The sequence below is a fragment of the Muntiacus reevesi genome, chromosome 22, assembly GCF_963930625.1.
Source record: "Muntiacus reevesi chromosome 22, mMunRee1.1, whole genome shotgun sequence".
NCBI lineage: Eukaryota > Metazoa > Chordata > Mammalia > Artiodactyla > Cervidae > Muntiacus > Muntiacus reevesi.
Genome location: NC_089270.1, coordinates 49,220,890 through 49,234,904, shown reverse-complemented (window position 1 = coordinate 49,234,904; position 14,015 = coordinate 49,220,890). Strand labels below are relative to the sequence as shown.

The 14,015-nt window shown below is 38.3% G+C and overlaps 1 pseudogene; it reads right to left on the bottom strand.

Annotated features, from left to right (window-relative positions):
* Positions 1-14,015, bottom strand: part of LOC136152773 (centrosomal protein of 135 kDa-like) — a 38,024-nt pseudogene that overhangs the window by 5,966 nt on the left and 18,043 nt on the right.

The following is a 14,015-nucleotide window of genomic DNA, read 5'->3' as shown; positions in this document are numbered from 1 at the left end:
AAAAAGCAGGAATAGAAGGAACATACCTCAACATAATAACACAAGCTATATATGACAAACCCACAGCAAACATTGTCCTCAATGGTGAAAATTGAAAGCATTTCCCTTAAAGTCAGGAACAAGTCAAGGGTGCCCACTCTCACCATTACTATTCAACATAGTTTTGGAAGTGTTGGCCACAGCAATCAGAGCAGAAAAAGAAATAAAAGCAATCCAGATAGGAAAAGAAGAGGTAAAACTCTCACTGTTTGCAGATGACATGATCTTCTACATAGAAAACCCTAAAGATTTTACCAGAAAATTATTAGAGCTAATCAATAAATACAGTAATGTAGCAGGATATAAAATTAACACAAAGAAATGCCTTGCATTTCTATACACTACCAATGAGAAAAGAGAAAGAGAAATTAAGAAAACAATACCACTCACCATTGCAACAAAAGGAATTAAATACATAGGAGTATATCTGCCTAAAGAAACAAAAGACCTATATATAGAAAACTATAAAACACTGATGAAAGAAATCAAAGAGGACACAAACAGATGGAGAAATAGACCATGTTCATAAATTGGAAGAATCAGTATTGTGAAAATGAGTATACTACCCAAAGCAATCTATAGATTCAATGCAATCCCTATCAAGCTACCAATGGTATTTTTCACAGAACTAGAACAAATAATTTCACAATTTGTATGGAAATTCAAGAAACCTCGAATAGCCAAAGCAATCTTGAGAAAGAAGAATGGAACTGGAGGAATCAACCTGCCTGACTTCAGGCTCTACTACAAAGCCACAGTCATCAAGACAGTATGGTACTGGCACAAAGACAGAAATACAGATCAATGGAACAGAATAGAAAGCCCAGAGATAAATCCACGTACCTATGGACACCTTATCTTCGACAAAGGAGGCAAGGGTATACAATGGAAAAAAAGACAACCTCTTTAACAAGTGGTGCTGGGAAAACTGGTCAACCACCTGTAAAAGAATAAAACTAGAACACTTTCTAACACCATACACAAAAATAAACTGAAAATGGATTAAAGATCTAAATGTAAGACCAGAAACTATAAAACTCCTAGAGGAGAACATAGGCAAAACACTCTCTGATACAAATCACAGCAAGATCCTCTATGACCCACCTCCCAGAATATTGGAAATAAAAGCAAAAAGAAACAAATGGGACCTAATGAAACTTAAAAGCTTTTGCACAACAAAGGAAACTATAAGCAAAGTGAAAAGACACACTTCAGAATGGGAGAAAACAACAGCAAATGAAGAAACAGACAAAGGATTAATCTCAAAAATATACAAGCAACTCCTGCAACTCAATTCCAGAAAAATAAATGACCCAATCAAAAAATGGGCCAAAGATCTAAACAGACATTTCTCCAAAGAAGACATACAGATGGCTAACAAACATATGAAAAGAGGCTCAACATCACTCATCATCAGAGAAATGCAAATCAAAACCACAATGAGGTACACGCCAGTCAGAATGGCTGCTATCCAAAAGGGGTACACGCCAGTCAGAATGGCTGCTATCCAAAAGTCTACAAGCAATAAATGCTGGAGAGGGTGTGGAGAAAAGGGAACCCTCTTACACTGTTGGTGGGAATGCAAACTAGTACAGCCACTATGGAGAACAGTGTGGAGATTTCTTAAAAAACTGGAAATAGAACTGCCATATGACCCAGCAATCCCACTTATGGGCATACACACTGAGGAAACCAGATCTGAAAGAGACACGTGCACCCCAATGTTCATCACAGCACTGTTTATAATAGCCAGGACATGGAAGCAACCTAGATGCCCATCAGCAGACGAATGGATAAGGGAGTTGTGGTACATATACACCATGGAATATTACCCAGCCGTTAAAAAGAATTCATCTGAATCAGTTCTAATGAGATGGATGAAACTGGAGCCCGTTATACAGAGTGAAGCAAGCCAGAAAGATAAAGACCATTACAGTATACTAACACATATATATGGAATTTAGAAAGATGGTAATGATAACCCTATATGCAAAACAGAGAGAGAGAGACAGATGTACAGAACAGACTTTTGGACTCTGTAGGAGAAGGCGAGGGTAGGATGATCTGAGAGAATAGCATTGAAACATGTATATTATCAAGTGTGAAACAGATCAGCAGTCCAGGTTGGATGCATGAGACAAGTGCTCAGGGCTGGTATACTGGGATGACCCAGAGGGATGGGATGGGGAGGGAGGTGGGAGGTGGGATCAGGATGGGGAACACATGTAAATCCATGGCTGATTCATGTCAATGTATGGCAAAAACCACTACAATATTGTAAAGTAATTAGCCTCCAACTAATAAAAATAAATGAAAAAAGAAAGAAAGAAAAATCTAAAGAACCCAAATGATAGTCATAAAATTTTGAAAATAATTAAGACCTAAAATGAGGACATGTTTTTATTCTCATGTTTTTATTCATCATCGTTAACCTTATACATCTTCAGACCATCAAGTTGCAAACATGATTGTAGTGGACAAAGGGGATGATCTGTCCAGTGCTCACTGCCATTTTTTACCCCTTCCTTTTGCACAGTTATCATAGAAGATGTCTGGTCTGTATAATGTGGCCTGCCTTTCTGACTGGTCCAAGAATGGGAATGGCCTGAAGCCACGTAGCCTGCCATGGAGACAAAGCCATTCTACTTAAAGAGAGAAAATGCAGATGATACCAAAAGTAAAGATTAGAAAGAGAGGAAGTGTCCAGCAGCATGAGTTCCTGGATCCAGTTTCTGGAAGCTCAGATGCCCCTGCACTCTTCCCAGATATATAATGAGCTATTCAATCTCCCTTAATTTCCAGGAATCAGTACCTTACACTTTGTTCTTAAGTAGTTTTCCTAATTAATGCAGTGTTCCTAAAGTCACAGACTACAAAATGGTCACAGAAGACTACAAAAATGAAAATTAAGAAAAACTTCCTAAAAATAAGTATGAATAACATTACATTATTACAATAATAAACCAAAAGTTTGCTCATAAAGCTCTTTTTTGCCTTATCAAACACTCTCACAAAGAGATATTACCTTTTCTAGTGTTTTAAATACTGGAATTTTTTCACATGTAGAATGACTTCTAGAGCAAGATCTTCGCTGTATTATATGTTGGAGTTTTTTTAGTTCTTTCTTATAAAAATCTCATTCATCTTCTATACCTTTCAGAAACGTATCTAAACGAGAAGGTGACTTGTCTCGTCATTTTATTCCATGTTCTAGTCTCATCCTCTCAATTTCCACAGTAAGTTCTCTTTCTGCAAATTAAAGTCATAAAATCTTAAAACAATGTTGCATATAAAATGTATAATCAGCCAAATAAACTATAATTTTTACAATGAAAGCTACTAAAAATCATTAGCTGTTTTGCATATCACCTACAACTGCCAAATATCAAAGAGGTAAATGCTGAAAGGAAAAGATTTAAAAAAAATTATATTAAAAGTTTAAATAAAATCCAATAAGTCAAGTCCTGCTTTTGTCATATACAAGTCTGGGTACTATTCAGTACTACACAGTGAACAATAAACTCTCACATGGTACTTACTCTCTGATGACCTGAAAATGCACTAAAAGAAAATTTACCTGTCAAACTGGTTATAATATGCGTGACTTTAACATGAAGCTTAAATTTAACATAGTATACACAGAATAACTAGTCTTTCCTCACACAAGCACAATTATTAACTTTTACCATAGAAATGACATTTTCAGGAGTCAAAAGTAGCCTGTGCATGCATGCATGCTAAGTCACTTCAGTTGTGTCTGACTCTAGGCGACCCCATGGACTGTATGTAGCCCACCAGGCTCCTCTGTCCACGGCAAGAATCCTGGAGTGGGTAGCCATGCCCTCCTCCAGGGGATCTTACCAACCCAGGGATGGAACCCCCATCATTCATGTCTCCTGCACTGGCAGGCAGGTACTTCACCTCTAGGACCACCTGGGAAGCCAAAAGTTGCCTAATATTGGCAATTTTGTATAGTTCAATCTAATTTAACTGATGTTCTTTACAATTCAAAGTCATGAAGTGATTTTCAAGACATATTCCAAGTCACTTACCATCTTCTTTCATTCATTTGACAGATAATTATTGAGAATTTACTGTAGGTCCAGCATGAGCTAAGAATACAGTATGAAAAACATGTCCAAGGTCAAATAATTATTCTAACTGTAGCAGGACAAGAGTCACAAAAGAACAGTGTGCAATACAATCGAGAGGATGAACAGCAGAATTTATTCTGAGTGACCAGAGAGGTTAAGAAAGTAAGAGAGCTGAAGGAATGGGCAAATGCCTTAAATGGTAAGTCAAACTGATGAATGAAAAGTGTCCACTGTATTTGGCACAATGGAGGTGACTGGTGACCTTAACGAGAGCAGTTGTACTGGTGAAGTAGAGGACAGAAGCAAACTGGAGTGGACTGAGGTGCTAAATGAAGAAGGAAATGGCAAACCACCCCAGTATTCTTGCCTGGAGAACTCTGTGGACAGAGGAGCCTGGTGGGCTGCCGTCTATGGGGTCACACAGAGTCAGACACTACTGAAGCAACTTAGCAGCAGCAGCAGCAGAGGTGCTAAAGGATAGAAGGTGATCAAGCAGAAAAGCAGGGATGAATGACTTTTCAAGATGTAAAAGCTATAATGAGGAGGAAAGAGTAGCTGGATAGGGATGGGTCACAGTTTTTGCTTTAGAATGGGAAAAGGGAAAAGCATGTTTGAATACCAATGGGGAAAAAACAGTACAAAAGCTAATGTTATCAAAAAGAGATAATATGTAGCATTTTAAAGTGAGAGAGAATGGGACCTAGAGAACAGATGGAGGCAGTGGCCCATCATAAAAGCCAAATGGCTCCACTCTAACAGGGAAGATAAGGATGGACAGGTTCAAGATCTGGGGACAGGAAACATGGAATGCCTCCCTGATGGCTTCTGTTCTTTTAGGAAAACTGGAGGTAAGATCATCTACTCAGAATGGGTTTACTGAGAATGAAAAACACTTGAGTATGTTCCCGCAGGATGGGAGATCAAGCAGTAAGGAATATAGAGTAAGATCTCCATACCTCACTGAAGGGGGCGCTGTGGTTCGGGGCCATGTAACTTCCAGTGCTATAGCTACCGTCCGGGGCACACGCTTGCTCCTAGGAAGAAAAGTTATGACCAACCTAGACAGCATATTAAAAGCAGAGACATTACTTTGACAACAGAGGTCCATTTAGTCAAAACTATGGCTTTTCCAGTAGTTATGTATGGGTGTGAGAGTTGGACTAAAAAGAAAGCTGAGTGCCAGAGAATTGATGCTTTTGAGCTGTGGTGTTGGAGAAGACCCTTGAGAGTCCCTTGGACTGCAAGGAGATCCAACCAGTCCATCCTAAAGGAGATCAGTCCTGGGTGTTCATTGGAAGGACTGATGCTGAAGCTGAAACTCCAGTACTTTGGCCACCTGATGTGAAGAGCTGACTAATTGGAAAAGCCCCTGATGCTGGGAAAGATTGAAGGCGGGAGAAGAAGGGGACGACAGAGGATGAGATGGCTGGATGGCACCACTGACTCAATGGACATGAGTCTGAGTAAACTCTGGGAGCTGGAGTGGATAGGGAGGCCTGGTGTGCTGCAGTCCATGGGGTCGCAAAGAGTCGGCTACGACTGAGTGACTGAACTGAACTCAACTGGGGCACAGGCAAGCAGCGCTTAGCTGCTCACGTGTGAATGTTTTAGCTGATCCACGGCTGGATTTTGGGTAGGAGGATGCATTCAAAACACAAAGAAACAAGGGAGTTTCAGGTATCTGAGAGATTATGCTGAAATGGCAAGATAGACATAGCATGAAAGGAAGTAAAATTGCTAACTTTCATATGTAGGCCTAAGCACTTTAATAATATATGAACTCATTTAATCCTCATGACAACCTTTTGGGTTAGGTGCCATCTTAACCACAGAGACAGGGAAACTGAAGTAACATTAAAGAACATGCTCAAGTCAAACAGCTGGTTAAGCAGACAAGGGGTCAGATAGATTAGCCCCACGGATGCTGAAGAGCCTAGGATACAGCAGCTTCTTAAAATAGCACACTGGCTTTCCTTCACTTCCTCAGACACATGGAGTTTGATGGCACCAGGATTCTGCACTTGTCATCCCCCCTGCCTGGAAGATTGCCCCAGATTGTCATAAGGCTTGGTGTCCAGCACTAAGCCCTTTGATCAGATGATCTCTAGCATACCCTCCCATTTTATCTAATACCCTGATCATCTGAGATTAATTCCTTCACTTATGTGCTACCAGTTTTTCTCCCTAACTATATTAAAGCCTCCACAAGAGCAGTGGGCCTGTGTATCTTGTTTACCTTTATACATCCCAGCACTACAGGCTCATAACCATTTGTCAAATGAATGAATGAATGAATTCTTACAAGTTCCTTAAACCAATTCATTTAGGATAAGGTACCTGGTAGAAAGTTAGCCTATTTCAAGTATGTTAAGTGTGTGCATGTGTGTGTGTGTGTGCCTGAAGGTGATAAAACTGCATTTACTTAAAAAGATTCTGTACTTCAACTTCCCACTATTTCATAATGGTCTTCCCCATAGTCTTAATTCTATTATCCTGTGTCTCAAAGAAAGATAAATTTTCATTGGAAAATATTCAGCTGGGGTTCCCTGTACCAACTAGTCAGAATATAAAAGGTTCCTGTAAGGTCCTTGAGGGAGAGAGATTTTCTACTGTATCTCAGTGCCTAGTCTGGTTTCTGATACATCGCAAACATGCAACAAATATTTATTGAATGAATGAATGAAAAAGAAACACCATCTACTACTAAAAATAAAACATTAAGAGGAAATCACACTTTTTAAGTTATTAACATTTTATATTTTACCTGTAACTGCAAAACTTTCAATTTTTTTGTTAAGTCTTTGCTTTTCTTGTTCAAGCTGATGAACAACAGTTTCCAGGTCTGATTTTTTAAGGAGTTCATCATTCAGCCTCTCCTGTTCTTTATGACATAAGCTTAATTCCTGAAAATTTTAACACTAAAATTAAGATTTCTAATATGTGTAACTCTATGGCTGATTCATATCAATGTATGACAAAACTCACTGAAAAATTAAAAAAATTAAAAAATTTTTAAAAAAAATTAAGATTTCTAGAAACTGTACAAAACATGAAAGCACACTTATTTAAGAGTAATTCACATACACACACTTTTAGTCAGTCAAATATATACCATTTCAATTAAAGTTAATTCTCAATTGAGGCTAAAAGCATCATAAAACCCAAACTCAACAGTGCTCCCTTCTAAAGTAGTAGAATTATTGGATTTTATTTTCTTTTAATTTGTTTAGCATATTGTCTTTCAAAAAAGTGAATATGACTTGCTCAATAAAAAATTTTAAGGCGTTTTTGTGTTTAAAGAAAAGTGAAAATAGACAGTGCTCTAAGACCACCACGGGTATACGTAAGCGCAGACGGTGCTCCGAGACCACCACGGGCATACGTAAGCGCAGACGGTGCTCTGAGACCACCACAGGTATACGTTAAGTGCAGATGGTGCTCTGAGACCACCACGGGTATACGTAAGTGAAGACGGTGCTCCGAGACCACCACGGGCATACGTAAGCGCAGACGGTGCTCTGAGACCACCACAGGTATACGTTAAGTGCAGATGGTGCTCTGAGACCACCACGGGTATATGTAAGTGAAGACGGTGCTCTGAGACCACCACGGGTATACATAAGTACGGGGTTATTCTGTTTCACCTACACAATGGGGGTAAGACCAGCACCTGGACACCGCGGAGTCATCTATGAATGACTCATCTACAGGTCCACCTATGGGTGATTCTATGAGTGTGAAACACTCTGTACAGTGTCTAACACACGGCAAGTACTTAATAAATGTTAGCTAATAATACTGTTAGCCTTTATCTTAAAAATACATAAAATGTAATACCAATGGAAAAAATAAGACAGGTCAGAAAGTAGCTACATCTTGCTGTCAGGCAACAATATTGAAACTTGGTCACAGTTCTGAGACAATATTATAAATCACATACAACTGCAAACAGTGTGCATTACAAACAGCAGTGAACAAACAGCAAAATTCCCTGTCCTCATGGAGCTTACACTATAGTGAAAACATCATCAAAACATCTACTTTACATTTCCTGACTTCATGGGACACTTTTACGTATCTATGAAACTCAAAAGTGGACAACAACTAGCAGGCTTAGCTAATTATTCAGTGTTCAGCTGAACTGACTACCTGATAAAGTAGTTGGATAAAACAGAAAGGCATTGTGATACACTGTTCATAATGAACATAAGATAGTGAAAAACCAGTTAAGTATCTGAACACCTACTATGAGCCAGTGTATCACAAAAGGCTTCACTTTTTAATTTGCCTCATGACTGCCACAGAGTATTACTACTAGACTGTAAAAAGAGTGTAGTAATGAGAGAACTTGGAAGGTAGTATTAGTCTTTGTTTCCAACATTAATGGAGACTCATCCAATTTAGCAGGCTATTAAAAAAGTCTCAATTATCTATCAGGTGACCACCTAGGAATTTCTACTTGTACACAAGACATTCTTTCTGCCGGTTCTAGGCTATAAGATTATATCTAAGTTAGGTTACATCCAGGTTTATGCTGGGATGATTACTAGTTGTCTCATTTGAAGACCACCAGAATGAACAATATGACTAGTAAGATGGTTTGTACTTCCAAGCAAAATAATTAAAAGAAAACTGAGTTCTTTTTAATAAAGGTCAACAATTTTATCAAGTAATTATCAGTTTTTACATTTAATATTAGTAAAATGACGAGTCATGAAGTCATTTAAGTAATATAAAATTCCTAACAGGCTTTCCAAATTTGAGTGTAACTTGCTACCTATTATATATGAGATTAAAGAAGTATACAAATATACATTCTGACTGAAATAAGTCAGAGAAAGACAAGTATCATATGGTATCACTTATATATGGAATCTAAAAAATGGGTACAAATGAATTTATCTACAAAACAGATGTACAGTTACAGATGCAGCAAACAAACCCACGGTGAGCCGGAGGTAAGCAGGGAGAGGGCGTAAAGTGGGACTGGGCACGACACATGCACACTGATGTGTGTAAACCAGGAAGCTAGTGAGGACCCCTGTATATACACACTGCTGTACGTAAACCAGGAAGTGAGTGAGGACCCCCTGTATGTACACACTGCTGTATGTAAACCAGGAAGTTAGTGAGGACCCCTGTATGTGCACACTGCTGTATGTAAACCAGGAAGTTAGTGAGGACCCCCTGTATGTGCACACTGCTGTATGTAAACCAGGAAGTTAATGAGGACCCCCTGTATGTGCACACTGCTGTATATAAACCAGGAAGTGAGTGAGGACCCCCTGTATGTGCACACTGCTGTATATAAACCAGGAAGTTAATGAGGACCCCCTGTATGTACACACTGCTGTATGTAAACCAGGAAGTTAGTGAGGACCCCTGTATGTGCACACTGCTGTATGTAAACCAAGAAGTTAGTGAGGACCCCCTGTATGTGCACACTGCTGTATGTAAACCAGGAAGTTAATGAGGACCCCCTGTATGTGCACACTGCTGTATGTAAACCAGGAAGTTAGTGAGGACCCCTGTATGTACACACTGCTGTATATAAACCAGGAAGTTAGTGAGGACCCCCTGTATGTGCACACTGCTGTATGTAAACCAGGAAGTTAATGAGGACCCCTGTATGTACACACTGCTGTATGTAAACCAGGAAGTTAGTGAGGACCCCTGTATGTACACACTGCTGTATATAAACCAGGAAGTTAATGAGGACCCCCTGTATGTGCACACTGCTGTATATAAACCAGGAAGCTAGTGAGGACCCCTGTATATACACACTGCTGTACGTAAACCAGGAAGTGAGTGAGGACCCCCTGTATGTACACACTGCTGTATGTAAACCAGGAAGTTAGTGAGGACCCCTGTATGTGCACACTGCTGTATGTAAACCAGGAAGTTAATGAGGACCCCCTGTATGTGCACACTGCTGTATATAAACCAGGAAGTGAGTGAGGACCCCCTGTATGTGCACACTGCTGTATATAAACCAGGAAGTTAATGAGGACCCCCTGTATGTACACACTGCTGTATGTAAACCAGGAAGTTAGTGAGGACCCCTGTATGTGCACACTGCTGTATGTAAACCAGGAAGTTAGTGAGGACCCCCTGTATGTGCACACTGCTGTATGTAAACCAGGGAGTTAATGAGGACCCCCTGTATGTGCACACTGCTGTATATAAACCAGGAAGTTAATGAGGACCCCCTGTATGTGCACACTGCTGTATGTAAACCAGGAAGTTAATGAGGACCCCTGTATGTGCACACTGCTGTATGTAAACCAGGAAGTTAATGAGGACCCCCTGTATGTGCACACTGCTGTATATAAACCAGGAAGTTAATGAGGACCCCCTGTATGTGCACACTGCTGTATGTAAACCAGGAAGTTAATGAGGACCCCTGTATGTACACACTGCTGTATGTAAACCAGGAAGTTAGTGAGGACCCCTGTATGTACACACTGCTGTATGTAAAACAGGAAGTTAACAAGGACCCCCTGTATATACACACTGCTATATGTAAAATAGGAAATTAACAAGGACCCCCTGTATAGCTCAAGGAACTCTACTGAATACTCTTGTAATGGCCTCTATACATAAAAGAATCTGTAAAAAAGAGTGAATATATGTATATTATAACTGACTCACTTTGCTGTGTATCTAAAACTAACACAACATTGTAAATCAACTCTATTCCAATAAACTTTTTTTAATTTCTAGAAATATAAATAATATAAATATAAAATAATAATATAAAAATAAATAAAAATAATATAAAAAACCAAATATATAATACAATGGGATATTACTGGCCATAAAAAAGAAGTAATGATACATGCTATGATATGCATGAACATTGAAAACAATGGGTTAAGTGTAAATCACACATAAAAGGTTTACATATTGTATAATTTCATTTACATAGAATATCTAGAATAGGCAAATTATAGATTACAGAGACAGAAAGCAGATTAGCAACTGTCAGAGGTTGAGCAGAGGAAAACGAGGATTGACTGCTAATGGGTACGAGGTTTCTTTCTGGAGTGATTAAAATGTCCTGGAATTAGTAGTGATGGCTGTACTACTTTGTATCTATACCAAAACCGCTGTACACTTAAAACAGTAAATATGATAGGTAAATTATATTTAGCAAAAAAATGTAAAATAAAACATAAAATTTTTAATGAAAATTCTAGCAATTCAATACAAAACCTACTCACCAGTTGAAGTTTTCCCATTGTTTCTTCAAGATTCCACATTTCAGAAAGGTTTTTTTTAATCTCTTTCTAGGAATGAAAAGCTTATTAGGTACATACCTAAAAGTCAAGAATACTTAATGCTAGGTGACAGTGAAGATGAGGCCAAGTCATTTTTGAGTAATTCATGTTCCCTGCCATCAGTGAGAGCCAAAGCTTCAGCCAGCTCTAGGCCTCAGTTTCCATGAAGAGGACGCAAAGTTTAGCTTTCTCTTTAATTTCTGGTATCCTGAATGCTTATAGGGACCTATTTGTAACACGTGCAACAAGAGAGCCACTTGAAAATCTTCTGTCTGTGTACTTGTAGGACTTTCCTCAAGCCTTGATGTTTAGAATTCCTCTTACGGCCCTGTCATTTCCTGACTTTCCTACCCTATTTGCTTTTCCACCACCCACTACTATCAACCTGGGCTTGTGCTCAGTGCTCAGCTGTGTCCAACTCTTGGCTACCCCGAGGACTGCAGCCCACCATGCTCCTCTGTCCATTGAATTCTCCAGGCAAGAATACTGAAGAGGGCTGCCATGCCCTCATCCAGGAGACGATCAACCTGGATCCTCTAAATGGCAACTAAGAGTGCTGAATGCCAAGGTTAAAATATTATGACCTAACAGGAATCTTTTACTCAGCCAAGTTGTCATTCTCAACTACTGCCCATGTGACATGTGAAACTGTTCAGTATGTTGTGCACACATGAGAGAATATGCAAAGAAAGTAGAAAAGGAGAGCAATGAGATAACAGAAATACTGCAAAGAAACCAAAGTCACAAAAGCAAAATTAAAACTGTACTAATCGAGACTTCCCTGGTGGTTCAATGGCTAAGACTCCATGCTCCCAACACAGGGGGCCCAGGTTTGATCCCTGGTCAGGGAACTTGATCCCACGTGCCAACTAAGACTGGTAAAATAAACAATTTTTAAAAATTGCACTAATTATGTTTTCTTCATTTTCAAGGTTGTTTTGGCTATTCTGGGTCCCTTGAGATCCATATGAATTTTTGGATTTTTTCCTATTTTTGTAAAAAAAACTATCCCTGGGATTTGGAGAGGGATCACACTGAATCTGCAGATTATTTTGGGTAGTGGGGACATTCAAACAATAAAGTCTTCCAATCCATGAACATAGGATATCTTTCCATTTATTTCTGTCTCTAAATTCTTTCAGCAGTGTTCTATAGTTTTCAGTATATAAGTCTTTTGCCTCCTTGGTTAAGTTTATCCCTAAGATCTTCATTCTTTTTGACGCTACTATAAACAGGATTATTTTCTTAATTTTCTTTTTGGATTTTAATATAGAAATGCATCCAGATTCCTATGCAATGATTTTGTATCCTGCAAGTTTGCTGAATTTATTAGTTCTTTTTTTTTTATTGGCATCTTTAGGGTTTTCTGTACATAATATCATCTCATCTGGAAACAAAATTTTACTTCTTTATTTCCAATTTGAATGCCTTTTACTTCTTTTTCTTGCCTAATTCCTCTGGTCAAGACTTCCAGTACTATGTTGAACAGAAGTAGAGAGAATGGACATCCTAGTCTTGTTTCTCATCTTAGAGGGAAAGGTTTCAGTATTTCACCACTGGGTATGATGTTAGCTGTGGGCTTTTCACATATGGCCTTTATTGACGCAGTTTCTTTCTATTCTACTAATTAATGGAGATGACACTGTATAAGATTAATTCATTTTAGTTTGATGTGAAGTAGTGACCTTAAAACTATCAATAGGTTATACTCATACTTGGGATAATATAAAGATTATCCAAGTATTATGCAAAACTATCATATACATACAGTTTTACAAAATCAATATCTGGATTCCTAATTTGCAAATATCCTTCTTAAAAATTATCTACCTGAAAACCTGTGGTCTAGGTATCATGTGAATTCTTCTTTCCCATCTACCCTCCCACAATTGCCTTTTGCCCACTTTTCAAAAGAAAAGCAAGCTTCTAATTTCATACTATAATATCTCTACATATAAAAAACTTCTGAAGTACCAGACAACACCTGAAATGTTGGGGCTGGTCAAAGCCTTTTATTAAGATGCTATTTTCTCCCATTATATCTTACTAAAAGATGTCTTTTCAGTACAATTTTACTTTTTTAGCTGATAAGTACCAACATTTGTGCTACATCTGTCACTTTGATCCATTGACTACTAATAATTATAATGATAACACTTTTTACAGGAAAATGCTAACATTCTGAACCTTACAGTCACAGGACATTTTTAAATTAAAAAAATTTCAATTCATGTGTGTTTTTAATTGCACAGACATTTGATAGTTATCATAAAAAGATATTCAAGCATAAAATATGTTACAATAAGATACAATTTTGTGGGGATTTCAAGAAGGGTCATTTGGATTCTACTGGCTATATTTATAAGAACAATATGACAACTTTAAGAGATCAATGTTTACAACTGATTAGAAATTACATCCTTTGCATCTATTTAAAGATAAAAAATGTTAGCTACCAACTTAAAAATGTACAAGGACATATACAGTTTCAAAAAATACCTTTAAAGGGTTCATGAGCACATAATGACCTAGAGGACAAACTTCAGAAGCCTGCTCATAATGCAGAGAAAGGACAGATGAAAATCTTGAGTGAAAAGAGGAA